The sequence below is a fragment of the Triticum aestivum genome, chromosome 5A (assembly GCF_018294505.1).
Source record: "Triticum aestivum cultivar Chinese Spring chromosome 5A, IWGSC CS RefSeq v2.1, whole genome shotgun sequence".
In the NCBI taxonomy this organism is placed as follows: domain Eukaryota; kingdom Viridiplantae; phylum Streptophyta; class Magnoliopsida; order Poales; family Poaceae; genus Triticum; species Triticum aestivum.
In genome coordinates, this window is record NC_057806.1 from 581055652 (window position 1) to 581083298 (window position 27647).

Consider the following 27647-nt stretch of genomic DNA (forward strand, 5'->3'; position numbering starts at 1 on the left):
TTGGGCAGATAGCTCACCACATTGGACTCCCGCCAGTCAACAAGGTTGGAGGTTGCCCCTGTCGGCGCAAGTTTTGTGGGAAGGTTGTAGTGGTTCAACATCAGACTCCATAGTGCTTGGGTAAAGGAGCAGCGTGCCAGGAGGTGATCGGCACACTCATCCGCTGCCCAACAGAGACAACACATCGGGTCGTGTGGCCATCCTCTCTTTTGTAGGTTGCCCGCTGTAAGGCATTTTTCCAAGATGGCTATCCAAGAATTTTTTTTGCATTTTAGTGAAGCATCAGCTGCCCAAATGTGCTGCTGGCCGGCGAGGTGTGTGCAACCTTCGAATTGCACGACATATGCAGTGGCCAAAGAGCAAGCACCGCTCGGCGTCCATCTCCAGATCACCAAGTCTGGAGTTCCCTGCAGCAGACGCACATCGGCAACCATCTCCCAGTGAGATTCTTGCGAGTGCAGCAAGCAAACAAGTCAGGCACCACGCAACTCAGAGCCACCCCATTGAGCCAAGGCTCTAACTAGAACTTAATCCTTTCTCCATTCCCGAGTTTGAACTTGATAGATGCGTTGAAGAGGTTGTTAAGTTTCTTGTCGATTGTCATGGGTAGGTATGCCCATGGCTTGCCCGACTCATTCCAAGATTGCCAAAGCCAGCGAAGGCAAAGAACCAGGCCTTGAGCTTGCAGGTTGGGGATCCCAATTCCCCCATAAATCTTTGGCCGACACACAAGCTTCCAGCTCACCAAGCATTTGCCCCCAACGACAACTTCCTTGCTCTCCCGAAGAATGCCCCTTTTGAGCTTTTCAATAAATTTATGTAGCCAAATCGGTTGCGACAAGGCAATCATCTAGAAGACCACCATCGCAGATAAGACTTGCTTGCAAAGTATAAGGCACCCACCCAGACCCATGAGTCCAAGCTTCCAGCAATGAACTTTGGCCAGTATCTTGTCTATATATTCCTCATAATGAACCATCTTCAGCCTGGAGTCAGAAAGTGGCATTCCGAGGTATTTGTAGGGAAAGTTTTTGCATGCACCTATTGAGGTACCCATAATCATAGGCAGATCCAAGCCTTCACAACGGATAGGGGTGAAAGAGCTCTTCTGGAAGTTGGTGTATAAACCGGTCGCATTGCCAAAGAGTTGCAACCGTTGCTTGATGGATGCAATTTCAGAAGGTTCCGGGTTGATGAAGATCACTACATTGTCTGCATAGAGTGTGGTTCAAAACGCATGCGAGAGTGCTCTATAGGTTTGAGCACCCCAGCTTCGACGTCAGCATTGATGAGGGCAGCAAGGCAGTCCATCACAATAACGAAAAGCAATGGCAATAGAGGGTCTCCCCGCCGGAGGCCCTGCTGTTGGTGAATTGAGTCTATGAAAGCCCCATTGACAAGCACTCTGGAAGTGGCAGTAGACAACATGATAGAGACCCAGTCACAAAACTTGGTGCCAAAACCCTTGGCCTCAAGAGCCTGCAGCAGGAACTCCCAAGATACCGAATCGAAAGCCTTTCAATATCCAGCTACAACATCATGACCGGCGTCTTTGATTGTTTGAACATCTTGGCAAGGCACTGAACATACTTACAATCATCATGAATTGTGCGACCCTTAATGAAGGCACTCTGGCAAGGTTGAACAAGGTCGTTCATCTGGCATCTTAATCTCGAGGCAAGGATCTTCACGAAAAGTTTGCTGATGAAGTTGACCAAGCTGATTGGCCTAAAATCTCTAGGGGTTGACACTTTAGGGCTCTTCGGGAGGAGCACAATATCATGGTTAACTTCGGGAGGAGCACAATATCATGGTTGACGCTTTAGGGCTCTTAGGGAGGAGCACAATATCATGGTTAACCATGAAAGTTAACTTTTGATCCCGAGAAAGTTAACCATGAGCATCGCCCTGAATTGCCTCTCATCGTCCAAGAGCATGCGCTTGTCCATGGCTCAGTCCAGCATAAAAATCAGCTCATTGGAGACCGCCCGACATCCGATAAAACTGACCAAGCCGCTTATATAGGGCTTTCAGAAAAAATGCTTACCTAGCTTCACCTCCTCTAGACCGGCCGGCTCCTGGCACAACGTGATCCAAAGAAGCTTCTGATCTCAGCGCCTATAAGGTGGAGCTCTAACCCAGAGCTCTTTAACACATTGATTTGCTGGGGCGAAAACAAAATTACCACAAAAACAGGAACAATCTTGTCTGCAATTTCTTGTCATAACTGCAGACCAAAAATGTGGTCATGGTAACGTTTCAGATTTTAGTCTTGCAAGTCTACTGCCATCGCAAAGACGCTAACCACTTTCTATCGCCTCCTCTCTCTTTACATGGTCCAAAGATATGAATATATATCCTAGCTAGGCCGACTGATCGATGACGAGCATGAGCAGACCACGGAGATGGAGGGGCTACCAGCAAAAGGGACCTGGATGCCGGGCTAGCTTGGTGCTGCAATGGCATGGGAGGGAGGCTGTTTTCTTCCTGCAGCAAAGTGACTTGGACGCCAGGCACCGCCGGTAGTGCAGCTCCATCACGAACTCATTCGCCGGAGCACCCACCGGCCTTTGGACCTTGTTCTTCGGCTTGCGGCTCAGCCACTGCTTGAGTAGGCCGTGCAGCGTCGTCGAGGGGCAGACCGGCTTGCCATGGCATAAGATCTCCACCTGCATTTCGCACAAGTATACATACAGGTGATCAGGCCAAATAGCACATTCAACATTGTCCATATGCATACATAGTTTCTCGGCTTACATGAGAAACAACATGAGAAATGATACTAATTGGTGCAAATAAATCATACTATATATGCCACCATCCTTGGAAGCAAGCACCTTGACAAGAGGCCCAACACAACAATCAAAATGAAAGCACAAAGACATGTAAAATGCTCACCTTAACGTCAGTTGCTAGCTCAAGTTTTATCATAATGAGCTTCAGGATGGAGGAGACCTGCATCGTTCCATCTCTAAAACAAGAAGAAAAATCCATACTAAACAGAATGTGTTAAATTCTTGGAATCAAGTTACGTGTTAGCTGAATTGCTGGAAGGGATGAACGAAAAAAACAACGCATGATTTTTGAATGAAACATCCTCTCCAATGCTGATAAAAATCGTTATTCTAGACACTTCACCGTCATATTTTGGAATGAAGGAAATAACTCTTGCTGATACCATAGCACAGTTGCTACTAGTAGAAAACGTAACATGAAAAGGGGCATCAGCGCACCGCGCCATCTAAAATTCTAAAGCTGGGAAAAAACCTTCAGCAATGTATGCTACAAATAAGAGGATACTAATTAATTACTAAGTGGAGTATGAGAGGCCACAATCATTGTTGACAAAGAAACTTGAAGATTAATGGGGAACTCACTTAATTTTGTAGAATTTCATTTCTAGCTGAGGCAGCCGTTTAGCTTCTGCCCTGCAAAACAGTTTTCATTTTGATGTGAGGACACAAAAAACACGGTCCATAATAATTAGTACAAATATTGAATATGCTGCAATCTTACTGGTTCCGTGAAGTCACTAGTGAAAACCAGACTGGGGTAGTTATTCCATCATCCGAGTCTGCTTCTGGGTTTTCCCTCAGACTATCCTCTGTGGTTGTTTTGTTTTTTCGACTTTCCCTCAGACAACTAGTTTGTGACTTCTTCGCGCTTGCCATGACTAAGCTCCGTAAGGGCTTATGAAGCTCTTCCTTGTCAATCGTCTCGCGATTCTTTCCATCTTCAGAAATATCTGCACTATTCTGTTTGGGATGGAAGTGTAGTCAGAATAAGCAAATGTTACAAGACAATCGGCATCAAACTTGCATATGAAATTATGTGCTGGTAATACTTTACTAGTACCTCCTTTTCAAAAAAAAAACTTTAGTAGTACCTTCTTTTTGTTTGCAGATGTTGTCACCTTGGTTGATTTTGGTGCTGAGGCTATCTCAGTCTTCTGACTATGGTCTTCAGATTTGTTTGGCAATTTACCGACAGAAAACAAATGGGACATGAATTTCCTTCTTGCAGCTCTCTGTACTGTCAGAGTAGGTTGTGTTGCCATCTTTGGGGTTTCATCCAAGGAAGAAATGGACCTCTCTTTTATCTTTGCTGGCAGTGTAATAGTTGGAGCCTCTGAAGCGTCAACTTCTGCCTTAGGTGGAAACGCATGGTCCCTGATAGCCTGAATTTTTGGATCATCCCTTCAAACAAGGAAACAATCAATCATGTTAGGTAGCAGCATATAGTAGAGTACCTGAGTCGAGATCACAGGAAAAGTAATAATAAGTGGCTGGAATTCTAAGCTTTAATTTCACAAAACAAGTATGTATGTATACATAGATAGTTTCTTCTATAGATACATTCTAAGCTTTTGCTTCACAAAAAAACAAGTTTCGGCTGGTTATTACTTATTAGTGAGAGTTTACACTTGTATTGCATAACTCCGCTGGTGTACTTATACATAGACTTAAAGAAATTGAGAATTGACAAGTTGAAAAAACAATGCTGTAGATAACTATATAGATAACCTTGTTATTTTAACAATTACTTACCTGGGTTTCTCTTCAGGAGCAATCCCAAGAGCAGCATTGCATACGGGGCATGATTCGATCCCCTCCTCATCTATTTTCTTCATGATACAATCCCGGCAAACTGATTACAAAAAGACGGTCACAAGAGGAACTCCACAGGCAGGCATGCAAGTTTAGTGCAGAGATTTGAGAGAACCGTTTTTTTACGTGCTCGGCAAATGAAAACAATATTAGCAGTAAATTAGCTAGTAACAACAATGCAACAAGATTAGATACTTGACTTGCATCCAGATTGAGAGCGCAAGTAGTGGTGCAGCAGTAGCATCCAGATTGAGGTTTATCAATCAAGTGGTGCAGCCACATTTTGTGTAAGAATAAATCATCCTCCTGGGCTCTACAACATGTGGTGCAGCCACTTTGTCGAAGAAAAAAGTGGGGAAGCCACATTTTATTTAAGAATGTGAAGCGCGGCTATACCAAAATCATACTAGAACTGAAATAGTTCCCCAATACAAATAACTATAAGACAGCAAGCCACTCGTACTCCGCCCTGGTCGGCAATGGTGAACAGTTTGACGTTTGTGTTTGAAGCCTGGATAGTGAGTGTGATCCTTCTCGAATTACCCCGTTCCCATACGACACGCCTCCCTCTTTTTGAGGGGTGTGGTCAGGTGTGGCAAAACCAGACGGCCAACGCTCAAGGCGATCCGCGTTGCTTGGTTAGATGATGATGGAAGCCGGAGACCTCCCTCCCCTTGTCGACCCTTGGTGATCTTTGAAGTTGGGTCCCTTCTCTTCTAGAGTACGGTGGTGTTGTTGTGGTGCTGGTGTGATGTTCTTGTGTGCTGTGCTGTTGTGGGTTTCTGTGCTCATTCTGGGCTTTGTAATGTGTCTTCTTCTTCATACATGAAATGAAATGCAATTCCGTTGATTTTTGTAAAAAAAAAAGACCACAGCCAGTGCAGTGCACTGCGGACACAACATTTTGATCACAGCTAGTGCAGTGCCGAATGCCACTGCCACCATCTACAAGCTCGATCCCCCCCACCATTACCGAAACTCCTGCAGAGTGCAGACCGAGAGCACGGCCAACAGGCCAGGTTAGATTGATGTTTCCTCTCTCCTGTAACTCTAAACTCCATCTCGGCTGCCATGGCTCCGCAGACCGCGACGTGCGTGTCCAACTCCGGCCCAGCGCCGTGTTGTATTGTATGTGGCCAACTGCGAGCTGGCAGTGGAGCTGGTCTACGTACGATGACATCGGCGACAGCGGTGCGTCCATCTGTGTAAACAGATCAGATCAAAGCAATAAGAAAACACAGGTGCGACATGCATCTGTTGCCATCATCTTGCGTATTGTGTTCCGGTGACCTGGTTCGTGCTAGCTAGCTAGACACGAGAATCCATCAAGCTGTGTGCTTGCCTGCTTAGCTCCAAGACGTGTGTGTTGCCTGTTTGTACCTTCGCGTACACGCTGCCGTGGCCAAAGCATCGGTCAGTAAAGTTTGTCGAGACAGTACTTCGACGACTAGCGGCAGCCGGGATCATCGCCAACACTGGCCTCATTCCCAAACTGAGACAACATTCCGGCAAGGTGTATTAGAGGCCAAAACTGCAGGTAGAGCAGGACCCGATCCTGGGGGAGTTAAACACATCGGCTACGAGCTTATCAGTGAGCTGGTGGTGGAGTTAAGCACATGCGATCTCTTCGGGCGGTCGGTCAGGAAACAAACGATGCATGATTAGCATCGTGTGGCGCAATACATTTGTACAACGGAATAACATATGAGAAAATAAGAGACAATTTGATCTATATACAAGATAAATGGAGTAAAATTATCTAGACCAAAGAAGGACATGTATTATAATTAGGAAGCATGGCAGGGGGGGAAATATTATTACAGAAGTATGTATAAAAGCACCTGATGGAAGATGGACAATATTTACATTTCAAAGGCACTTAGTATAACAAAAACAAAAATGCAAAAGAAGAAGAAGAAGAAGAAGAAGAAGAAGAAGAAGAAGTCTAGATGGAAACAACTATCTAAACAGAAGAAGCATAAAACTGTAATTTGGAATTAGCAACTGTAGTATGATGCATGATTTTTTTATCTCAAGCTAACTCATATTAGATGGAAGCATATAAATCTGAACTGTCAGATCAAGATGAAAAACGAGTCATAAGCTAGCGGGGGAGATGAGGAGAGGTAAGGGAAGATTTCGAACAGAGTGGAGGGTCATTCCTCATTGCGATGAAAAGCCGTCATCCAGATACCTTGCCGCAGCAACCTTGGCCATGCCGCTGGTGAGCCTCACCTCCTCCTTGTGCTCGGTTGTTGAAAGTCAGCGAAGACTCCTGGATCGGTGACGATGCATCAGCAATGTGGGGATGAAGGAGGAGGATCTCGGCAAGATTCCTACCAGGGATTTGGGGGAAAAATGTACTGGATGGCTGGGATTGTCTGGATTCACCAAACTCATGATTTTAGAAGGAGTAGATTTACTCGTTGATTCTAAGTAGATGAAGTTTTTCTTAAGCATCAATCGGTTTGGATTAATTCAAATTTAGTTTACTGAAAAAGTGTAACCTGCACTTTTCTAGAAATTGTAACTGAAAAAAAGTGTAAGTTGCACTTTCTCTAAATTATTGCATGGCCACTTCTACGGCGGCGGCCTGCACATATGCTACTCAGTGGATGCCTTTGTAAGGTCCCGACCCAGCTCCATTCCCCAGGTGGGCCTCTCATCGTCGAACATTATTAGAAAAGGGCTATAGATAGGATTGACACTAATGGCGCACCAGAGAAGTAGTGCGTCATTACTATATACTAATGGCGCACCAGTTGGTGATGTGCCATTAGTGTGGAAGACACTAATGGCGCATCAGAAAACAGGTGTGCCACTAGTGATAAATTTTTTATTTTTTATTTTTACATACATACTAATGGCGCATCCTATGTCTGATGCGCCATTACTAGTTAGACACCAGACAAGGAGTGCGTCAATACTGAATTTTTTTTATTCTTTTTTTTTGCAAAACTACTAATGGCGCACCGCCTCACCGTGCGCCATTAGTATATATATATATATATATATATATATATATATATATATATATATATATATATATATATATATATATATTACTTTTCTGCAAAACTACTAACGGCGCACCACCTGCAGGTTACTAATGGCGCATGTGCAGGTGGTGCGCCATTAGTAACCTGGGACCCCAACAAGATATTTTGGACAGCCCCACACCTACCCACTCACTTTCCCCACTTCATTTCCTCCACCTCCTTCTCCAAGCTTTCGGCTGCCTCCTCCTCCTCACCTCATTTCCACCATAGATTCATCAAAATTAAGTGGTGAAATTACCTTTTTTTGATAGGTAAGTAAGGGGAAAGCTATCTTCATGATGTAGATCTAATTTTTTTCTCCCTAGCTCGCTCCAACAACGTGCACATGCACTTTTTGTGGCCTAGCTAGATCTATGTATGTTTGTGGTGTTGCATGTGTTGTGGTGTTGCATATATGTTTGTGTTTGCAGGTACCGGTATTTGAAGCGCGATAGTTGCCAATATTTTGCCGGAATGTTAATTCATTTCCGTTTCGGCGATAATTTTGGCACCATGCATTCTTTTTGGTCCTATTTTACGGAAGGTCATGCCAAATTTTTTCTTGGTTCTAAAATATCCTTTTGCTCTACCCCGCAGGCGACCATGGTCTGCACGATGACCGAAGGCATCGTGAATAGGTTTTTGAGCTCCGCGAAGGCCGAGATGCGTAAAAAAAACGAGACGAAGATAAGATGTCCATGTCGAAGATGCAAGCTGAAGAGCCTTATTGCGGACCCGGATTCCGGGCAGGTGCGGGACCACCTGCTCTTGCGTGGTTTCATGGATGGCTATCGGTGGCAAGGTGATGAAGATGACTATGAAGTCGTCCATGGGGGCCGGGCAAGAAATGAGGAAGGGCAACAAGACAAGTACCACCGCAGCGAGGGCGGGCGAGAAGACGAGGAATCTCCAGGACATGATCACGACGGTGATGATGTACACAGTCATCATGTAGAAGATGTCGTACATGATGATGAGGAAGATCAAGACGAAGGGCATGATCATGAAGATGAAGATGCCGGAGCAGACGACGATGGAGGCTGGGTGCAGGACCCTCATATTCAAGAGCTGCTTCTCAAGCAGACGGATAACACAAGAGCTGCTGCCCGAGAGAAAGCCAAGCTGAATCAACTGAAGATAGACGCGGTTACTCCATTGTATGAAGGATGCAGGCCCGAGGATACCCGCCTGAAAGTAACGCTCATGGCTCTGGAGATGAAGGTAAAACACAAAATGACCGACGCATGCTTCGACGAGAACATGTCATTCTGGCACGAACATCTTCCCAAGGGGAACAAGTGCCCGACCAGTTTCGAGGAGGCGAAGAAAATCGTGTGTCCTCTGGATTTACCGCACGTGAAATACCATGTGTGCATGAACAATTGCATCATTTATCGGGACGAGCACACGGAGTCTACCATATGTCCGGTGTGCGGCGTTAGTCGATACAAGAAGAGGAAGAAAGCTCCTCAAAAATCGGTGTGGTACTTTCCGATCACTCCTCGTCTGCAGCGGTATTTCGCGGACCCTAAGGTAGCAAAGCTCCTGCGTTGGCACGCGGATAGGGAGGAGAAGAAGCGGGAAGATGACGGAAATGATTCGGAGATAAATAAAAAAGACAAGATGTTGAGTCACCCTAAGGATGCGAGCCAGTGGCAAGCGTTGAACTCCGAATACCCAGAATTTGGGAAGGATCCAATGAACATCGCGCTGGGCACGAGCACTGATGGAGTCAATCCGTTTGGCAGCCAGAGAAGCACACTAGCACGTGGCCTGTGTTTGTATGGATGTACAACCTTCCCCCCTGGTTGTGCATGAAGAGGAAGTACATTCACATGAGTATGCTAATTGAAGGGCCGAAACAACCAGGGAACGACATCAATCTGTATCTGGGGCTGCTGAAAGAGGAGCTAGACACGCTGTGGAAAACGCCAGCCAATACGTGGGATGCCGCAGAGAAAGAATATTTCCCTATGAGAGCCGCACTACTCATGACGGTGCACGACTATCTCGGTTACGGATATCTCGCGGGGCAGGTAGTCCACGGATTTTCTGGATGCGTAAGGTGCATGGATGACACAACGTATCGCCAGCTAGATAGAGATCCCGGGTCTTCGAAAACCGTGTTCATGGGACATCGAAGGTGGCTTCGCGACGATGACCCGTGGAGGAAACGCAAGGATCTGTTCGATGGTGAAACCGAACCCCGAAAACGCCCGCGTACGAGGAGCGGCGAGGAAATAGATGAGCTGTTGAAAAATTGGAAAGATTGCCCACTGCCGGGAAAGAAGCGAAAGGCGCCAGAGCCGCTGCTGAAGGTATGGAAAACGAGGTCTGTTTTCTGGGACTTGCCATACTGGAAGATCCACCGTGTGCCTCACAGCCTTGATGCCATGCATATCACGAAGAACGTGTGCGAGAGTCTACTTGGTACCCTGCTCAACATGCCAGAGAGGATCAAAGATGGACCGAAAGCAAGGGCAGACTTGAAATCAATGGGCATCAGGCAGGAGCTTCACGCTAATGATGATGATGATGATGATGATGATGATGATGATGATGATGATGATGATGAGGCGAAGTAGGACACAGAAACTCGTCGCAAAGGCAAAAAGGCCAAGAAGACCGGAAGTGACTACCCTCCCGCGTGCTTCACTCTAAGTCAGGAGGAGATCGAGCAGTTTTTCACCTGCCTCGTAGGAGTAAAACTTCCTTACAGTTACGCGGGGAAGATAAGCAGATACCTAGACCCAGCGAAGCAGAAGTTCAGCGGGATGAAGTCTCACGACTGTCACGTGCTGATGATGCAGATACTTCCAGTTGCAATCCGTGGGATCATGGACGCGCACGTCCGTGAAACGCTATTTGGCCTATGCAACTTTTTCGACGTCATCTCTCGGAAGTCGATTGGCGTGAGGCAACTCGAAAGGCTACAGGAAGAGATCATGGTGATACTATGCGAGCTTGAGATGTACTTCCCGCCCGCATTCTTCGACATTATGGTGCATCTGCTGGCCATATCGTGGAGGATATCATCCAACTCGGGCCGATGTTCCTGCACAGCATGATGCCGTTCGAAAGGATGAATGGTGTCATCAAAGAATACGTTCGCAACATGTCACGTCCAGAGGGAAGTATAGCCAGGGGCTTTCTGACCGAAGAGTGCATCTCCTACTGCGCGAATTATCTAGGCATCGAGAACCCCGTTGGACTGCCTGTCAATAGGCACCTTGGCAGGCTCGCTGGATGGGGTCACCGTGAGGGTCGCCGCGAAATGCATGTCGACTTCGAGGGTCGACTCGCCGACTTTGAAAGAGCAAATCTAGTCGCACTACAACACATAGACATGGTTGATCCTTGGGTGGTAGAGCACAAAACCTTTATTGAGAAGACGTACAATGACCGCGGCCAACAGAGGACGGACGGAGATATAATCAAAGAGCACAACTCATGTTTCACGCGTTGGTTCAAGCAGAAGCTTCTGTCGTACCCTTTACATGAGGATTCTTCCGCGGAAGAACAACTCATATTCGCCTTGTCATAGGGCGCCGAGCACAACCTGATGACCTATGAGGCGTACGATATCAACAGCTACACATTCTATACTGAGAACAAGGACATGAAGAGTGATGGTTATCAGAACTCCGGGGTAACGATGGAATCCTACACCGGTAACGACAAGGACAGATACTACGGAAGGATCGAGGAGATCTGGGAGCTGAGCTACGCTGGAGAGAAGGTCTCGATGTTCCGTGTCAGATGGGCCAAGAGCGTCCTAAAAGAAGACCGGTATTTCACCACCATGGTTATACCCGAAGCCAAATCCAAGACCGCGGGCGCAAACGTCACCGCGAAATATGAGCCATGGGTACTGGCTTCCCAAGTGGACCAATGCTTCTTCATTACCGACCCGTCAAAGCCCAGTCGTGTTGTCGTGAGGAGAGGCAAAAGGAAGATCATCGGAATGGATGGAGTAGCCAATGAGCAAGACTTCGACAAGTACGGCGACCCGAAGATCGAACATGACGATGACGATGAAGTAGCAGCACACACCACAAGAAGAAGCAGGACCACCCTACCTAAAGGACCTCCGTTCCGCAGAAGAACTCCATTTGCGAAAAAGAAGGGCAAGAAGATTGTGAACAGATAGCTAGCTAAGGTCGATTGTATTTAAATCGTAGTCTTCATTTCTCGATTGTATTTCATGGGCACTTTTTGATATCATGAATATTTTTAAATTTCACGGGCACTTTTTGAATTCATGAGGACACTCGATCTCGATCCCCCTCCACCGCCGCCGACGAGCACCCGGCCCCCCGCACCCTCCCCCGCTCCACCGCCGCCAACGGGCACCCCCCGCACCCTCCCCCGCTCCACCGCCGTCGCCGATGATATTTTCAAGTAACAAAATTGAATATATTTTTAAAAAAATTATTACTGTTTTTATAAAAAAAATATTACTGTTATGATTTAAACAAGTTTGAACATATTTAAACACAAATAAATATCAAACAGCATTTAAAATGCAAAAAAAAAATATTGCGAAGCCCGGGAATCGAACCCAAGAGCTCTTGGTGTGTGTGCTGCGTGCTAACCAGTCGGGCTAGTGGGCGGGTTCTAATGTGGAATGGGTTAGGTGCAATATAACCTATGCTCGAACTGTAATAAAAAAAATTCTAATGGCGCACCGCTGCGGGGTGCGCCATTGCTATCTAAAAAAAGATTTCTAATGGCGCACCGCGGCGGGGTGCGCCATTGCTATCTAAAAAAAAGATTTCTAATGGTGCTATCTAAAAAAAGATTTCTAATGGCGCACCGAGGTGTGGTGCGCCATTAGTAAGCTTCCCCCTAGCTATCTCCCTCTCCCTCGCCAGATCCCCTTCGACCCTCTCTCCCTCGCCAGATCCCCTTCGACCCTCTCTCCCTCGCCACCAGATCCACCCGCGCGCTGCCCCGACCAACGACGCCGCCGCCCCGACCCTCACCGGACTCCACCCCCGCCGCCCCCGTGCCCCCACCCCCGCCACCCCCGCACCCCCACCCCCGCCGGACTCCACCCCCGCCGCCCCCGCGCCCCCGCGCCCCCGATTCCATCTCTCCCTCTTGGTCCCTCCATCCTCCAGGCCTCCGCCACCGCCGGCCGCCAAGGCACCAACCACCTCCTCGGAGACAAAGCCTCGGAGGCAGCGCCGCCTTGCCAACCACGACGCCGGCCACCTGCTCCTCACCAACCCCCATCAACGAGAGGAGCATCTGGTGCCCCCGCCCTCGAGTTCGTCGACGACGCCGTCCTCCAACCGATGCCGCCGCAGCCGCCGTCCTCCCGCCCAGGTACCTCTCCTCCTTCCTCCTTCCTCCCTCTCCTGTGTTCCTAGGTTCTTAGGTTCAGACAGACAGTAATGACTGTGTTCCTAGGTTTAGACAGAAAGAAAATGGAGAATGGAGATGTCATGCTAGTAATTCGTTCTTTTTCTTCTAAAATTGACAAATTTATCAGTCTTTGTTCCCTGGGTAATGATGAATGGATTCGTGATGGCCGCAGATAAACACCTGCAACGCCTTCTACTGTGACTACTTCACCCCCCAACTCCACCTGTAATGTCTGAATTTTGTTACTGATGATGATAACAGTAAAGTTTGTGCACTGTAAATTGACATATGGAAGTAATCTGTTAATCTGAATTTTGTTACTGATGATGACAGGAGATTTGTGCGCTGTAGTTTGTTAATCTGGACAGCTTAGTAGCTAATGCATTCAGTTAACCAAAGTTTAGTTCTTGTGTACTGTTATTTGTTAATCTGTTACTCCATTTGTTACTGAGTTTTTCTCTTGGGGTTTAGTAGTGAGAACATGCATGGTCCAGCATTCAGTTGGAGTATTGCCTAGGTTCAATTAGGTTCAGTAGTATCTAGTTCAGCAAGAACAGGGCATTAACAGTGCTACTCTAGTATCTAGTTGGGGAGGGACAAATGGATAGGGCATCACTGTAGCTGTACTGCACAACAAACTATTAGTGATGCTCTGAATTACTTGTGATGCCTTTGAATTACTTGTGATCACATTGAGAGAGACATGCAAAGATGATGATCAAAGATATATATTTCAGGTTTGTATAGTTTCAGAGATTTGTATGACCAAAGATACAGTTCAGATTTAAATTTTTTCAGAAATTGGTATGACCAAAGATGCTATTGTATATAAATGGGCTGCTGTAGAACTGTTCTTCATCTTTACAGTGTTGTTGTATAGAAATATGCTGAATTTTCTGCTCTGATTGTTGCTCAAAGAAATTTAGCAAAAAAATGGGGTCCTGGGAGACGTCGTTGCTGCTTGAGGCCCTTGAGAGGCCCTTCGTGTCGTGATGATTTTGCAGGTACCCCGAGAGGCCCTTGAGTTTGCCGGAATGTCGATTAACTTCCGTTCCGGCAAATTCGGGTACTCCATGTGTCCTATTTTCAGCAAAGGTCATGCTGAAATTTTCCGTGAATTTTAGCATGACTTTGCTAAAAATCAGACATATGAGGTACTTGCTACTAATGCATGGGCCGGGGTATCTTAGTACTTAATTAAGTAGGATCAACTGCCCCTTTATTCTTGCTGCATTAAACCATAGGTGGCAATAGAGCCAAGTGATTAGGCCCAACTTAGAAATTCTCCTCAGCATCGATAAACCCTAGATGATAAACCCAACATAGGTGGCAATAGAGCCAACTGATTAGTTCCAAGTGATTAGGCCCAACCTAGGGTGCCTCGGCATCAATAAACCCTAAATGATGAAAACTTAGCATTTAGGGTGCCTCGGCGTCGACAAACCCTAAATGATGAAACCTTGGCTTTGAGGGTGCCTCGGTGTCGATGAGAACCTAAATGATGTACGCTTAGGCTTTTAGGGTGCCTCGGCGTCGACAAAACCTAAATGATAAAAGCTTAGCTTTTAGGATGCCTCGGTGTCGACAAACCCTAAATGATGAGACCATGATCTTGTTCCTTGACAATAACCAACTTTTTGACCAAACTTTTTTCCTATTTAGAGTGAAACATGGCCCACAACGATGAGGCCGGCGGTTCGGGCGGCAAGCAATTCTGGGAGCTGTCCCAGGAGTTGGAGGAAGAACCTCACCACTATGAGGATGCCGCGGAAGACACCGATCCTGACTACACAACCCCTAGTGGCGTCGGGGATGACACCACTAATGATGGCACCGCCAGGGAGGAATTTACCGAAGAGACAAACTCGATACTCGCGGTCTCGAGACTTGTAATGTTTTATCTTTGTTCGGTCTTTTGAATTTGGAGACTAATATGATGAATTGTATTCGGAGACTAATCTTCTATTGTATTCGATGAATCTGTTGTTGCTGTGTGCTACTGTCTATATTCTGTCAAATAATATATTTTGTAACCTGTGCAAAAATTAGAAAGTAAAAAAAAAACAAATATTCATACTAATGACGCATCACCACAAGATGCGCCATTAGTATGCCAAAGGATACTAATGGCGCATCAAGACAGAGTGCGCCATTAGTATGCCAAGTATACTAATGGCGCATCTATCCGCAGTGCGCCATTAGTGTGCCAAAGCACATGGTTAAATATGTCCCCTGGGAGGCACACTAATGGAGCATGGTGTTATATACTAATGGCGCACTTGGTGGTGCGCCATTAGTATACCAGATACTAATGGCGCACCAGTGATGCGCCATTAGTAAAAATTACTAGTGGCGTGCTAGTAATGGCGGACCAGTGATGCGCCATTAGTAGGCAAAACTGGTGCGCCATTAGTAGGCCTTTTCCTAGTAGTTGGAGCTCGATATCCCGGACATTGTCTTGGTCGAGGAAGATGAATTCGTTCAGAAATTCATGCGTGGTGTCTGGCTCTTTGTTGTTCATATGCGTTCACGTCCAACAACGGCCTCGCTCTGGCTGCGACATGGGGTTTTTCTGAGGTAGCTCTGGTGCAAGTGGCTACCGGAGTGGAAACGCATAAAAGGCTTGCAGCTAGGTGGAATCATGCTAGTGGAGAATCATGGAACAAGCTGTGCTGTCCGAGATCCACGAGACACAAAGACAGACAACATCTATCGAGGCTATTGATCTAGGGATCGTGACCCTATTCCATGACGCGGCTCCCCCGGTACTGCAAGAAGAATAGTGGATTATGAAGATGGTGGTCTTCGAGGGTAAGGATTTGCCTTTCAAGAAGAGAAATTGGGTTGCCTTTGCTTTTACTAACAAAAACGAAATTGTCCCGCTGCAACCGATCTCGACTAGTGCATCTCCAACACCGAGGATTTCTAATAATATATAGTCTATCTCCTCCGCCAACATCGATTCGCGGATGAGAAGATTTCCTTCAAGATGTGGAAATCCAATGTGCTCGAACTAATCGACATTTGCGATGATGATAGTGTCATCCCAGTCTCACCTACCTTGATCTTAGGGACTATTATCATGAAGAAGTGGCCACGGGAGGAAAGCACGGTCGTGGTTGTGGTGCCGCTCATGGTAGTGGATGTGGACCCGGACGCCGACCAAGCTCTGCAAGTAAGTCGGCCCATGCTACTTTCGTCCTCATAAGGAAATCGGTGTTGGCTAATAGCACCCTCTTCTCCAGTGCCTAACAAGTGCATGCTTACAGCATCACCACCTTTTCCAGTGGCTGGTGAGCATGTCCTGGTTCAAAGTAGTTCACAGGATGAAAGTGATGGATATTTGGAATTGGACGAATTTGCACGCAATCAATATGCTGGGGAATTCGCAAGAGAACAACGGCGACTGTTCTTGGATCTAGACACCACCGACCAAGAGATAGATGGGACGCCAGACGAGAATAGAGGACACCAAAACCAAGGATGGTCGTGCACAGCAGCACAGGAAGACCGCGAGGAGCGCGTTCTGTCGCACACAAAAGGGAGCACAAAACAAAACCGTGGAGGCAGTAGGAGCAGCATATAGAGAGAGTGAACTCTCATATGTGGCCGTACTGGATGAAGGTGCAGGCCTCCCAGAGGTAGCCTTTGCAAAGTGGTCACCCATGTTTATATTATGCCGTAAATTTAATGACCTTACTACATGCATGATATATCGAAGCTCTTATCCATATGTCCTAGAGTTGATGGAGTTTTACGGCGAAGTCCCGATCTATATTTCCAACAAGTCTCACGAGAATACATATCGCCATCGTTTTCTAATGTTATGTAGGCTCGCCCGAGTGGTGTTTTGGCACGGTTCGACATGAGCGCCAAGATCACATTAACCCATAAGAGGAAGCATGGCACATCACTCGCTTAGTCGGCTGATGGAGCGACTCCGGATCCTCCTGTTTCTAGTGGTGGGGTTGCCGATAGTGAAGCCCCGGAAGACGAGGCGGACATTGGTAACGACATGTTGAAAGGATATGATCATGTAAGAAACCTTGAGTTCTCTCTTTCCTTATCGTTGTAGGACTGTTGATGTTTGATATTACTTCTATTGCATCTGTTTGTCCATAATAATTCTATCGTTACTTACTTTCCCTCTTTTTAGGATTGCAATTTTTTGCGGCTTTTTAAAGGAGGGTACAAAAGTAGTTGCGCCCACTGGTACAACTTGAGCCACATGATTTCAAGAAAACTGGTAGCGAAGGGCCAGGGTCAGACCCCTTGTTTTTTCTCTATTTATTTTCTCCTTTTCTTCTCACCACCTCACGATACAATAACCACATATATCGGCTCGCACCACGACAAGTTAAATTGATAGGCTTCACTGATTGCAATAGCCTGGATGTCTGGCACCTGCGGTAGCGCAGCTCCATCATGAACTCATTCGCCGGAGCACCCACCGGTCTCTGGACCTCATCCTTCGGCCTACAGCTCAGCCACCGCTTGAGTAGGCCGTGGAGTGTAGGCAAATCGGCTCTTCATGGCATAAGATCTCCACCTGCATTTCACACAAGTGTATACACAAGGTGTCAGACAAAAGAGCAGGCTCGCATACTTTCTAAGCACGCTCGGTAACAGGAAGAGATATGATTTAGTGATGTATTCTTTGGGAGATTTGCAACAGAAAAATGGTGCAAATAAATCCTACTATGTCACCAACCAAATCTACAAATGCAGCAGGGTAGTTCCTTTTAATGAAAATTGGTGGGGACTGGCCCCTTCAAAAATGTAGCAAACTCTAGATTTATCGATAATGTAATGCTTGGAAGCAAGCGCCTTGATAGGAGGGCACAGACTGGAGTAGGGTTTGTGGAGTGACAACAATTTAAAATGGAAGTACAAGGAAATATAAAAGGCTCACCTTAACTTCACTTGCTAGCTCAAGTTTTTTATTAATCAGCCTCAGGGGAGTGCTTCGGTACAACCCCCCCTAAAACGTATAATGGGTAGTATGGTCATTTCACATTAGGTATAGGAATACCCACCCCGACGCCGTACGTCTGCGCGTGACGTCGTACGCCCGCCCGCGTATGCCGCACCCGTCGCTGTATGTCGCGCCCTGTACGCCCGCCCGCGTACCCGCACCCGTCGCCGTACGTCGCCGCCGTACGCCTGCACGTCTCCACGTTGGCGTCGATAGTTATTGAAAAAAAACACGAGACCGCCGACGCCCGCCGTCGTAACCCTAAACCCTAAACGCATCGACGCCGTCTCCACATCGGCCCCCATCTCCACGAAGTCGCCATTGCCCGGGTCGCCGCTCGAACAGGCCGCAGCGCGTGCCCCGGCGCCGTTGCCGCTGCCGCCGCGTTCCTTTCCTGTCGCGCAGATGGCCGCCCACCCGTGATCTTCGTCGCTGCCTTCCTCCGCGGACTCAGCCTGCTACAACCGGCCATCGTCCTCATGCCATCGACACCTGCCTCGGCCGGCCAGCAACGTCACGCTGTCAGCGCGTTTGTCCTTCGAAAAAATGGATCCAACTTGAACACCAAAACTATCAGGCACAGGGAACCCCAATTCCACGCAGAAACTATGAGCTCCGGATCAGCATCGCCCTCGCCGAAGACCCACACAGCCAAATTCGAACCCGCTGGAATGAACTGGATTTCGAACGACGACTTCCCCGACACGGCTGCTCCCGGTCCCTTTCCCCGCCCTCTCTCCTCCTCGCTCGCTCCAGTCGCAAGCTGCAGTAGCCGTGATTTGTTCAAAAGATCTTCTAGGTGAGATGCCTTTGGTTTGTCCCGTGGTGGTCAAGTGGTTTTGGCTGGTAACGGTCTATGCCGATGCGTGGCCATCAAAGCTGCACACTGAGTGAGCTGAACGACTAGCTGCACACTGCACAGCTCATTCTGATGGTCTCTTCTCCGTCTATGCCTAAGCTGATGATACTTTCTGAAGTCTCATTCAATTTAAAAAAGTGCAACAGCTCAGTGAAAGTGCAACTTACACTTTTTTATCTAGTTGCATTTTTGTAGAAAAGTGCATGCTACACTTATTTAGTAAACTAAAGTTGATTTTTCTATGTTGATTGGTTCTTGAGATAAAATCAAATCTACTATGAATCAACAAAAGAGCATGACAACTGATTCATGCACTTCTTGCTTGGGCCAGCTGGCTAGATAGTGTCGCCAAGGTCCTGCGATTGTTGTGTTTTGGACTACAATGTGCCAGTGTCTACATGATGGTCATGCGTTGGCCGAGGGCGCGTGGGCGGTTGTTGTCTAGTGCACGCGCAACGGTTGCAGGTGGAGGTCCTTCTCGGTAGTGGCAATGTTTATCTTTGATGGGGCAAGGGTGCACCGACATTTTCCAATCGGCATCAAACTGTTGGAAATATGCCCTAGAGGCAATAATAAAATGATTATTATATTTCCTTGTTCATGATAATTGTCTATTATTCATGCTATAATTGTATTATTGTCAGGACCCCGATTCCAAGTCACATCGATCTAGCCGGTAACACCTCATATCACTTTGCGGCCTCACGCACGGTATTCCAAGGGTGTCGCCTTACCATGGCCCGGGACTGTTTGCGCCTTTTGGCTCACGTATATGATAGTGTCGCTAGCATCCATATGACAGAGAACCCGGGCCGACATGGCTAGTCGTGTACCCAAAGCGGCACAGACCTATGAAGACAGGCATACATGAATCACATCAAACATGTCGGTCATCAATGAGTGATTCCGGGCTGTAGCACTGGGCTGACAGGACTCCGGGAATCCCGGGCTGTAGCAGGCTAGGCAGGACTCCGTAAATCTCCGTGTGACATTTCCCCGAAGGAACAGACATAGGGACGAAGTGAAACACATGCCGGCCAGTCAAGTGTCCTGAACAATAGTGCTGGGCTAGCAGGACTCCGGTGAACCGGGCTGTAGCGGACTACTATAGCTCGAGGAGCACTAGACTATATTTCCCCATATGAAAGGCTGCCAAGGATAAACAACTAGATTGTCAGATCCCACTCATACCAAGCATTTCAAACATACACACAATATGCCGGATATGAGTACATACAACATGGCATCACAACAAAACTCTACAACTCAAGTACTTTATTTAAAGGCTCCAGAGAGCCATCATAACAAGTTCATACAGATAGGGGTCACACGACCCGAAACTCAAGTCATACAAACATACAAGCACACGCGGAAGCAACTAGTCTGAGTACAGACTCTAGAAAGAAAGAAGACTTCTCGAAGCCTGTCTAACTACATAGGGCCCTCCATGGCCAGGATCACCACCTAGGTGGATAGTCACTCGTCGACGTCAAGGTCTACATAGAACCCATCGGGGTGGGTGGTGTTGTCGTCTTGAAACAATAAATAAACAACCATGAGTACAAAGGTACTCAGCAAGTCTTACATCAGAACCTACTATACATGCTTATTCTCAAGAAGGTGGTGGGGTTAATGCAGCAAGCCAGCTTTGACTCTTGGCTAAGCTATCCTACGGAACTCCACCAGTAAAATAGTTTTTGCACACGAGTCCACTACTCACCAACAATACTCCACCGGGGATCCTCCCTCGTCATCCTACGAGAGGGCCATCCTCGATACTCACACTTTTCTTGAGTCTTTTAGTAGTGTCCATTAACTTGTCTATGAACTGTATAGGCAACCAAGTAGTCCTTTACCGCGGACGCGGCTATTCGAATAGTTTTATACCCTGCAGGGGTGTACTTCGTCACACATGTTTCCACCACTTAGCGTCTGCACACGACATGTGCTCGGCAGACTTCAAGCGAAAACCGACGTGGGTGTAGACCACGACCTGACTAACCTCACAAGTCTCTAGTCCAGGTTTATCGCCTATTCAGGTTCCATCCGCAAGGAAATCCAGCCGGGGTGTCCTCAACGGCCCCAAACGATGTGAACAGGGTTCCCGTGACACCAAACGGGTGACTCGGTACACCGTGCCATGGTGTATCTACCGCAACATAGCCCACCCCTAGGGTCAGCGCTACGCACGGCCGCCAACACATGTCCTAGAAACACCAGAAACTAGTTGCAACTCCTGGACAGAGGCGAGAGGGTTCAGTAAGTCGAGCGGGGTCATATTTCAGGGCCCAATGTGTGGTAGTAGCTGAATCTTAAATCACGCATACAGATCTCAGTTCTTAGGGACGGCCTCAATGAAACAACCCACCATGTACTCCTACATGGCCTCTCATCGATACCTTTACCAAAACATGTTCAACGCATCACTCACATTACCGGCATAAGCATTTCACTCTAGCCCATCTCCCAGATGAACCAGACCTGACACAACTCTAAGCATAGCAGGCATAGCAAGGTAAGAATCACATACATGGCTCAATCAACTCCTACACATGCTAGTGGGTTTCATCTAGTTACTGTGGCAATGACAGGTCATGCAGAGGATAAGGGTTCAACTACCGTAGCACACAGCAGTTTGAATCGCGTTGTCTTAATGCAGTAAACAAGAGCAGAAGCGAGAACATGGGTTTGTATCAGAATGATCAATGGTTGCTTGCCTGATGGAGTGGTAGAGGGATACTGCCCTTCAGTTGGATACTCGTGAATATCCTCGGAGGCAGAACCTACCACGAAGAACACATCGAAACACAATCAACACATGACGATATGCAATAATATGATGCATGCTATGACATGGCAATATGAATGTGTCTTGGCCTAATGCAAGTTATAACAGAAAGGAATGAACTCATTTGAATCAAAGATTCAAATATTAGCTCATTAAACATGGCATTTATAGTGCATTTCCTTATTCTGCCTAAACAGCAAGGTAAACTTGTTTTGTCATGCATGAAACCATTACAGATGGATAGATTGAATTTTTCTGATAATTTTTCATATATAATTTATCTCATTTGGAGCTATGGTTGAATTTCTATGAATTTTTGAAGTTTGAACTATTTTCTGGAATTTCCTGAATAAGAATAAATCCAGAAAATCAATTACTGCGTCAGCATTGCGTCAGGGTGACGTCAGCAGGTCAAAGGCGCCAGCCCAGGTCAAACCTGACTGGTGGGCCCCTTCTGTCAGCCTCTCAGCTAATTAGCAAAATTAGATTAACACTAATTAGTTGTCAGTGGGGCCTGGGCCCACATGTCAGTGACTGATTTAATTAAAATTAATTAAGACTAATCCTAATTTAGTTAGCCGACCGGACCCACCTATCACAGACTCAGGGAGGGTCTTCCTGGGCCCACCCAGGGGTCAAAGTGGGTCAACTCGCCGGCGGCTCGACGCCGGCGAGGCCCGAGACGGTGGAGGGCTTCGGATTTGGTCCTTCGGTGACCAAATCGACGGCGGAGACGTGCTACGCGTAGCTGGGGCTCGTGCGCATCTAGTGGGGCAAGTGGGAGGAGCTGGGGTGGAGGGAGCTCACCGGAATCGAGCTCGTGGTGGCGGCCGGAGTTCGGGCGAGGTCGGAATCAACGCTACGGTGCACGGGAGGGAGAACTGGGGGTGGCTACCGGTTCCTGGTGCTGCACTGAGCACGGTGAGGCGCTCGGACGCGTGTTTACACGGCCTAAGCCACTACGGCGACATGGCCGGCGGCGAGGAGCGCTCGGGCTCGGAGGGAGCGGTGGCTACGAGGCGTAATCGAGGACGGGAACTAGGGGGAAAGGAAGAGGGGCTCACAGCAGAGTCGGAGAGGGGGTCAGCAGGCTCGGGGAGGTCCTGGTGGCGGCGAATTCGACCGGAGATGGCTCGGGTGCCCGAGGTTGAAGACGAGGGCGAAGGAGGCGATGCAGGGCCTCCGGCGATGCGTGGCTCGGTGGGGAGGACGAGGGAGTCGAGGCGGAGCTAATGGGCTCGTCGTAGGGGCGAGGGGGTGTCTGTGGTGGCAACTACGGCGATCGGCGATGAGGTACGCGCTCGACCGTCGCGGGAGAGAGAGAGGGAGACAAGGGGGAGAGTGAGCGAGTGCGAGAGGGAGACATGGGGGTCGCGTGGCACTTCAGGGCGTCTCCCGAGCGTCGGCGGAAGCAGGAGGTGGCCGGCGTGGGGCCGCGGGCGCCGGCCACGCGCTCCGCGTCCTTCTGGCGCGAGGAGGACGACGACTGGCAGCGCCAGCAGGCTGGGCTGAGCCAGGTGGCTGGGCCAGCACAGGTAAGGCCCAGGTGGGCTTTCTTCTCTCTCTTTTTTTATTTAGTTTATGTTTTCTATTAAACTGCAATTGTTTAGCTTTAAATAAAATACTAAAACGTTTTCAAAAATCCTGGAAATAAATGTGGCCTCTGTTTAGATTATTTCCAACAGGAAACATTTATTCCGAGAATTATTTGAGCCTTTAAATTATTTAATAGCATTTAAATGCCCAAATTGAAATACTTATGATTTAATTCAATGACCTTCTGTTGACCTAGAAAAATGTGCACCAATTTTGTCAGAGGTTCTAACCTAAGACAAAGAGGGTGAACTTTATAGAAGGGCATTTCAGGTTCATTGAAAATATTTTTAGTAAACCCTAGTTGTTTCCAGGGGGGCGTTGGGGGTTTCTGCCTTCCCCATTTCAAATTTAAAAGAAATTTAAACATGATGCACATTCTAATGCTTGAACTAGCTAGGGTGTGACAACTCACCCCCACTCAAAAGAATCTCGTCCCAAGATTTAGGATCCTCTGGAAGAAGGTGGGGTATTCGAGTCGAAGACGATCCTCCCTTTCCCAAGTGGCTTCTTTCTCGGAATGGTGTGACCATTGAACCTTGAGAAACTTGATATTATGACGTCGAGTGGTACGCTCGACCTGATCAAGGATACGAACGGGATATTCCCGATAGGAGAGATTATCTTGTAGATCCAGCGTTTCGTGGTTCACTCCACGGATAGGATCCGTGAAGCAACGCCTGAGTTGTGAAACGTGGAAGACATCGTGAACTCTGGAAAGATGCGGGGGTAGTTCCAATTGGTAGGCAACTTCTCCTTGTTTGGCAAGAATGCGAAAGGGGCCAATGTAACGAGGAGCCAATTTGCCTTTGATACCGAAATGATGGGTTCCTTTTAACGGGGTAACCCGAAGGTAAGCCTTCTCGTCGACTTCATAAGTCATGGGCTTATGTTTACGGTCATATTGACTCTTTTGACGAGATTGGGCTGTTTTCAATTTCTCACGAATAACGCGAACCTGTTCTTCTGCTTCCTGAATCATATCCGGGCCAAAGAGTTGTCTTTCCCCGGTTTCTGACCAGTTAAGAGGCGTTCGACATTTTCGTCCATAGAGAACTTCGAAAGGAGCCTTGCCTAGGCTGGCTTGATAACTATTGTTATAAGCAAACTCCGCGAATGGAAGGCATTTCTCCCAACTCATTCCGAACGAGATGACAGAGGCTCGGAGCATATCCTCCAGAATTTGATTGACTCGTTCCACTTGACCACTTGATTGAGGATGGAAGGCGGTGCTAAAGGAGAGACGAGTTCCCATAGCATTTTGGAAACTTTCCCAAAATCGAGAGGTGAAGAGACTCCCACGGTCTGAGTTAATTTCCAATGGAACATCATGAAGAGACGCTATTCGGGAGATGTATAGATCAGCTAGCTGGCTAGCAGTGATATTCTCACGAACAGGTAGGAAATGGGCTACTTTGGAAAGACGGTCGATCACGACGAAGATGGCATTATTCCCTCTCTTGGTCCTGGGAAACCCAATGATGAAATCCATACTGATTTTATCCCATTTCCATTCGGGAATAGCCAAAGGTTGAAGGGTGCCAGCAGGCCGTTGATGCTCTGCTTTAACACGACGACAAACGTCGCAATTAGCAATGTATTGAGCAATTTCTCTCTTCATCCTAGTCCACCAAAACCTCTGGCGTAGGTCTTGATACATTTTAGTACTACCGGGATGAATGGTGAGAGGGGATTCATGAGCTTCCTTAAGGATCAACTGGCGTAGATGTTGTTTCTTGGGAACCACCAAACGGTTCTCGAAAAAGACAGCACCTCGCTCATCCATGGAGAAACATTTAGCAACTCCGCTAGCGATGTTTTCCTTAATCCGGGATATGCCCTTATCACGCTTCTGGGCAGCTATGATTTGATCCATAAGGGTAGGTTTCGCCACCAGGGTGGATAGGAATCCTCGAGGAACAATGTGAAGATTAAGCTTACGAAATTCCTCATGGAGAAATGGTTGACCTTGTTGTAACATCAGGTTGTTACAATAGGACTTACGGCTTAGCGCATCAGCCATGACATTGGCTTTGCCTGGGGTGTAAGTTATTCCTAAGTCGTAATCCGAGATCAACTCGACCCAACGTCTTTGCCTGAGATTCAAATCTGGTTGGGTGAAGATATATTTCAAACTTTGGTGATCGGTGAAGATCTCGCAACGATTACCGAGAAGGTAATGTCGCCAGGTTTTAAGTGCATGGACTACAGCTGCAAGCTCTAGATCATGTGTGGGATAATTTTCCTCATGTGGGTGTAATTGCCGTGAAGCATAGGCAATTACCTGACGATCTTGCATGAGTATGCAACCTAGTCCTTGTCGCGAGGCGTCGCAATAGATAATAAAGTCCTTGGAGAAATCTGGTGGTACCAGTACGGGAGCAGATGTCAGGCGTCTTTTCAGTTCCTGAAAGCTGAACTCGCACTATGGAGTCCACTCGAACTTTTTATCTTTCTTGAGGAGTTCAGTTAGAGGTTTAGCAACCTTGGAGAAATTTTCGACGAAGCGGCGGCAATAGCTCGCTAAGCCAAGGAAGCTCCGAACTTGCTTAACCGTCTCAGGTGGAGTCCAATCAAGGATGGCTTGAACTCGCTCGGGATTGACAGCAATACCCTTACCAGAAATTACATGGCCTAGATAGGTCACTTCTGGCAACCAAAATTCACACTTGGAGAATTTGGCATAAAGGCGATGCTCTCGAAGTTTCATCAATACCAGCCTTAGATGTTCGGCATGTTCCTCTTCATTCTTGGAGTAGATGAGTATGTCATCGAGGTATACTACGACAAATTTGTCCAAGTACTCCATGAAAACCGAGTTCATTAACCGGGAAAAGGTGGCTGGGGCATTGGTTAAACCGAAGGACATCACGGTGTACTCGTATTGGCCATAACGAGTAACAAAGGCCGTTTTGGGAATGTCCCCGTTTCTGATTTTGATTTGATGGTAGCCCAACCTCAAATCCATCTTGGAAAAGACTGAGGATCCAGCGAGCTGATCATACAGATCGTTGATCCTGGGAAGCGGATATTTGTTCTTGATGGTGACCAAATTGACAGGTCGGTAATCCACAACCATTCGATCCGTTCCATCCTTCTTCTTGACGAGGACGGGGCAAGCCCAAGGAGAGGAACTAGGACGGATGAAACCCTTTTTCAAGGACTCATCGAGTTGATTCTTAAGCTCGGCTACTTCTAAGGGTGCCATCTTGTAGGGTCTTCTAGAGATTGGAACGGTTCCTGGAACAAGGTCTATCACGAACTCAACATCCCTGTCAGGTGGAACACCTGGCAGTTCTTCTGGAAAGACATCCGGAAAGTCTCGGGCTACCGGAACATCCTCAAGGTCTGGAAGAGGGTTGGCATTTAGTGAGTAAAGCTGGCGCTTGGCCACTCGAGTTAAGACATTGACTGTCTTGCCCGATGGGTGACTAAGGTGAACGGTTCTAGTGGCACAATCGATCTTAGCATAATGAGCTGACATCCAGTCCATACCCAAGATGATATTTATGTCGGAGGACTTGAGAGCTATTAAGGATGCAAGGAAGACAAGTCTATCGACAAGAATTTCGTTCCTATGGCTTACTCTAGAGGTTTGCCATTTGGAACCCGGAGTTTGAATTACCATGGAAGTGGGCATGTCACAGAATGTCGTGTTATGCAATCGAGCATAGCTTTCGGATATGAATGAATCAGATGCTCCAGTATCAAAAAGAACAGATGCCGGATGGCAATTAACAAGGAGCGTACCAAGGACGATGTTAGGATCCTCATGAGCCTCCTCGGCTGAAACATAATTGACATGGCCACGTGCAGTGGTGGCCGGCTTGGCGTAGAATGTTTTTCCCGCGGGCTTACCACGGCCAACGGATTTTCCAGTTTGATTGGGGTTGTTGTTCTGGGGACACTCTCGGCTATAGTGACCCGGCTCTCCACACTTGAAGCATGTCACCACATTGAGGCGTGGAGCAGCATTAGCAGCGGGGCCACCATAGGGCTTGGATGGTGCAAATTTCTGGTTGGGACGAGGCGCCTCAAAGGATGGCCTCGGGATGAACCTGGGTGGCAGTGCCGTGCTTGGGATCCACACCCGGCGCTTCTGAGCTCCAGAGCCGGATGAAGAGCCAAAATCACGGAAGTGCGTGCGTGAAGCGTCATAATCAGTCTGGCCTGTCTCAGCGCTGATGGCTTTATTGACCAGCTTTTGAAAGGATGTGCACTCGTGCAGACGGAGATCGCGGCGAAGCTCAGGGCTAAGTCCCTTGCGGAACCTTGCCTGCTTCTTAGTGTCAGTAGAAACCTCTTCAGGAGCATAGCGTGCCAGATTCCCAAATTCACGACTATAAGCATCCACAGTCAGTCTTCCTTGGGTGAAGTTGCAGAACTCCTCCCTCTTGCGATCCATGAGACCTTCCGG

General features: G+C 47.5%; 1 pseudogene; it reads right to left on the reverse strand.

Annotated features, from left to right (window-relative positions):
* Positions 1–282: 282 nt before the first annotated feature.
* On the reverse strand, positions 283–6824 carry LOC123101585 (E3 ubiquitin protein ligase DRIP2-like; annotated as a pseudogene).
* Between the last annotated feature and the right edge of the window lie 20823 nt (positions 6825–27647).